Source organism: Eulemur rufifrons, chromosome 2 (assembly GCF_041146395.1).
Source record: "Eulemur rufifrons isolate Redbay chromosome 2, OSU_ERuf_1, whole genome shotgun sequence".
Lineage (NCBI taxonomy): Eukaryota > Metazoa > Chordata > Mammalia > Primates > Lemuridae > Eulemur > Eulemur rufifrons.
Window position 1 is genome coordinate 78,284,197 of NC_090984.1, and position 5,053 is coordinate 78,289,249.

Consider the following 5,053-nt stretch of genomic DNA (forward strand, 5'->3'; position numbering starts at 1 on the left):
CACAGGAAGGTTAAACCCTACTCGGAGCAATTTTTTTGTGGACTCTACTGGTTTCTAGCCCTGCCTCTCTGCAGGTAGGTGCTCTTTCCTCTCAAAGAGGACCTTTTTCCTTAAACTCTCAGTTTAAGTATCTACCCAACTTTGGGAAACCCTGCCTTATACCCACAGAAATCTGACCATGTGATTTGGACCCCAAAGTTCATGTGTCGAAAACTTAATCCCTAATGCAATGGTGTTGAGAAGTATGACCTTTAAGAGGGCAGAGCCCTCATGACTGGATTAATGACGTTTTTTACAGGAGTGGGTGTATTATTGCAAGAGTGGACTAATGATAAAAGGATGAGTTTAGCACCCTTCCCACCACCGCTGCATCTCCCACTCACTCCTGCACAAGTACTCTCTTGACCTTCTGCCTTCCACCATGGGATGGCACAGCAAGAAGCCCCTTGCAGGTTGCTAGCCCCTCAGCCTTGGACTTCCCTGGCTCCAGAACTGTAAGAAATAAATCATTGTTCTTTATAAATTACCCAGTTTTAGATATTCTGTTATAGCAGCAGAAAACAGACTAAGGACAGCCCCAAAGTGCTCTCCTTACTTGTGTGAGAAGCAGGCACATCTGTTAAGTCCTTGTAGTTCTCAAATGAATAACTACTGAATAAAACATAGACATTCACATATACCTCCCTCAGATAAGCATTAAATCTTAGGAACAGCAAACTGTAACTCGATTCAGCATTTTCCTTCACTTGTTTTGAAGAATATTTTATATATGAAAAGAGGCCAGAATAGAATTCCTGTGAGCAATAGCAAAAAGGGAGCGTAAAGACTTGCCAGGAGGAGGAACTACTTACACTGAAATTTTCCTCTAGCACCTGATATTGTTACCAATAGAAAATCTTCTCCCACCATAAAAATCATCTTCTACCATTTAATTAGAGAAATAGGAAATAAAGGATAATGATGGCATAGTAATTTCTTTGGGAAGAAATTATTTCTAGTGAGATTTTTGTTTTATTTCCCTTTGATATTATTCTCTGAATGATTGCTGGCACTGACTTTTATTTCAAAATATATGTTTTTATCATATAAAATATGTCTTACAATTCCTAGTTTCATACGATAATTAAAATAAGAAATATTTTTCATTTTACTTAACTGATTTGAAACTAAGATAAGTTAAATTCCCATTGACATTAATCCATATGAGGGAAGAAATGATTTGATGAGTCAATATTAACAGAAAGGGAGATGGTGCAAAATAGAGGTATATATTGAGGAGATATATTATGTTTTTGAAGGAATAAGCCCTATCATGTCATGCTAACAGATTCTTACTTTATTCATTGTATTATAAATCCTATTATTATATCTATATATGTTTTATTTATTTTATTTTAATGTAAGTTTCTTGAGGTAAGAGACAGAAATAATGTGCTATGGTTTTGAGGTGTTTACTAAATATTTGGTTCTTTATTAAATTTTTTTTTATTCAGCAGGATATACTCAAGGCACTTAGGGTTTTAGAAAAGGACAAAGGGTAGCCATATTACAATAAACTAAAAAGAAACAGGTGAGATTAATTAATTCTTGAATTTTTAATGCATTTCGTATACCCAAAATATTACAAGATTTAATCAATATAATAAAATTATTGATATTTTACATTCATTTATACTGAGTCTTAAAAGTCCAGTTTGTATTTTACACTTAAAGTACATCTCAGTTTGGACTAGCCAGAGTGAGATAAAGGATTCAGATATAGTCTGTAGGGGATGAAGAAGATACTCAGATTCTGTGGTGTCTAGCACACCTGCTCTTAGCCACATGTGGCTGCTGAGCACTTGAAATGTGGCCAGTCCAAATTGCTAGTGTCTATTGAGATATGGTCAAATAAATTATAGTTTAAAATAATATTTGGGGTATAAGAAATATATTTTATAGCCAATTAATCTTACCTATTTTAGTTTATTTTAAATGGCTACTAGAAAATATTAAAATTTAAGATTTAAAATTACTTATGTGGCTTGCATTTGTGGTGCATATAGTATTTCTGTTAGACAGTGCTGCTCTGTATATTTTCTAGAATTGACCTTATATTAAAAAAGTCTCTTACCTTGAAGAACAGCTTATATAGATATATGTTGGAAAATTTGTATGTTACAAAAGCAAATATTTTTTCTCTCTCAATTTACTCTTACCATAGAACCAAGAAATGCTTGTTTCTTAGTTTATAAGTCAGAGACAGGCACCAACTGGTCTTTTAAATCTCAATAACAGGGGTAGTAATACTTGTTTGAATCAGAGAAAATCTTTCCAGTTACTGTGATTATAAAACTATTTATAAAACACAAATGTTTTTTAGGTAAAAATGTTTTTAAGCCTTCATAGTAATACAAAAAAAATTTAAAATATCCTCTAAAAAATGTTTTTTTCCAAATCGTTTAAAAATGAATTTATTTTTTAAAAGGCAGACTTTCAGTTTCATTTTTAAACCCAGGTGACATACTAATTCATACTGCAGCCATGTTGTGGTCACTGCTATAAACTTCAGGAAATTTTTTTTTTTTTTTAATACGAAACGCTTTATGAATTTGCCTGTCATACTTGCGCAGGGGCCATGCTAATCTTCTCTGTATTGTTCCAATTTTAGTATATGTGCTGCTGAAGCCAGCACTTCAAGAAATTTTTTTTCCTGACTTACTAGGGTGGTGCAAGAAAACTAGTTTTGAGTAGCTAGCTGAAATAAATTTTGTGAAAATGCCTGTCTGTATTCTTCTTTGTAATACTTTAAACTTTTACACATTATAGAGCCTTTCCTTTAATCTGTTTCTCAAGATATTCTATTCATAACCTTGTTTTGGCTAGGACTAAGAACAATTTACCAATTAGTTTGAGTGTTGGGTTTCTGATTTTATTTGACTAGAATAAATGGGTTACATTACTTTGAGTACTAAGTAACTAATTTGCTAAACATATGTTTTACTCATTTTCTTACACTTAAGGTCAATGTTTCATAAATACAATCAGATAATAATTGAGATATATCAATAAGTAGAAATTTTATGTAAGGTATTAATATATTTTCTCTTTTAAATACTTTGTAGCCACAGAGACCTTCCGCTTGTTTTTAGAGCTTAACTCCTACAGTAATATTTTTCAACTACAGAGCTATTGGCATTTGGGACAATTTATCATTTTGTGATGCTCTCTTGCACACTGCAGAACCTTTAGCCTTTCCTGTCTGTACTCACAAAATGACAGTAACAAGTACTCTATTTTCCCCAAGTTCCCAGTCAGTAATACAACTCCAAACCCCCATCATCACACATTTCCAAACACCAGCTAGCCAGTGCCATTCCAGTAAACCACCTCAGACATTTTGTTATTACTTCTCTGATGGCCTTTAATCTATAGTTCCCATATAAAATATTATGAATCATCATAAAATACTATGTATTACTATGAAATACTATGAAAAACTATGTCTTTCAATTTACCTATCATTTCTTGTGCACTTACTATGTGCCAGGTACTATTCTAAGTGCTTTACGTGGAATAACATCTCCTCCCAACAATTCTATAGATTCCATATCACTATTATCCTTATTTTACAGATAAAGAAATTGGAGGCAAGAGAGGTCAAGTAACTTGTCCAATGTAACCAACTAGAAAATGGCACGGCCCCAGTTGAATCAGGAAGCCTGGATCCAGAGCCTGAGCTTTTAACCATTCTTTTTTACTTAGAAATTCCTAAAAAAGTATTAAGAAAGGCAAACCTGAGCACCATTATCTTTCTCTGTTTTTAGGTTCTATTAGAATTTTTACTTATACATACCCTTTAAGATGGGGCCCATATGTCATGGTAATGCTAAACACATAATTGGTAGTCAGAAATAGCTCATTCCTAAAAGTCAGAATCCAATTATTATTTTATTTTCCCTATCTCTTCATGCTAAATCCTTTACCAAGTCAGGGGTAGAGAAGGCAAGTTATCAGTAACATGTTATAAATATGTACCTTTACATGTAATGTGGAAGAAAAAAATATTTAAGTTGTCATCCACAGTCATTGCAAAATTATGAGTCATTTTCTCATGTATTTGTTTAATTTTTCAATTGTTTTATATTATACCATGACAACATTTCCAAGCATTCAACCATTTCTAAAGTATTCTATGATTTTGAATGACCTGTAACAGAACCTAATATATAATTGTGCTTGAAATATAACTACAGTTTGTGTTTTGTTAGGGAAATTTACAAAACTTGCTTTTCAATGTAATTTATTGATCTGTGTTGGGAAATGAAGCTTATTTGAATTTTTAACATGTAAAACAACAGTTCTTTGAGGTATACGTGAACTTAAAGCACCTGTCTATATCCATGTTGCTACCCAAGCAAGTACATTAATTCTTTACAAAGTGGCCGTAGATTCCACACAAAGATAGGAATTTAAATAAAAGACAAATTTCCTTCATTTTTAAAGGAACATAATTATGAAATTATTGTTTTTTGTTTAATCTACATAGCTGCTAATTATTTCTTTAGTTTTATTCATTACATAATTTCTACATGAATTACCGTGTGAAAACTTTCTTTGGTAATGTGTGCCTGGAAGAATTTTCTTCCTCCTCAGATGATGATATAACTCCTCCTTTTTGTTACTAAAAGCTATGTAATTTGACTTCTCCGTTTTGCCTAGGCTGATAGGAAGCACTGGGCAAAAAGCACAAAGACACAAATTTACTCAAAGTGACCATGTTCATCTTAACTATATATTCCCTCATCATGATATGCTATTTTTATTTTACCAAACTATTTTATATGTACTCTGTTGAAAGTTATTTCAAAACATTTTTGGAAAATAACACAAATAAATTCAGTATTTATTTATAGGGAGCCAGTGGAATTTCTTAAGGAAAAAAGAAAGGGGGGAAGGAAGTAAGGAAGGAAAGAAGGAGTGTAAATCTGTTTCTAAAAATTTTAGTTCACCAAAACTTGGTAAGGAACCTTTTAGGAACAAAATCCAACATATTAACTGTTTGTTCCATCAA

At 32.4% G+C, this 5,053-nt stretch overlaps 1 non-coding gene across 1 annotated transcript; it reads right to left on the reverse strand.

Annotated features, from left to right (window-relative positions):
• Positions 1 to 2,567: 2,567 nt before the first annotated feature.
• On the reverse strand, positions 2,568 to 2,674 carry LOC138381029 (U6 spliceosomal RNA). The gene has a single exon (XR_011232983.1). It is a non-coding gene; the product is annotated as a U6 spliceosomal RNA (small nuclear RNA).
• Positions 2,675 to 5,053: the final 2,379 nt, after the last annotated feature.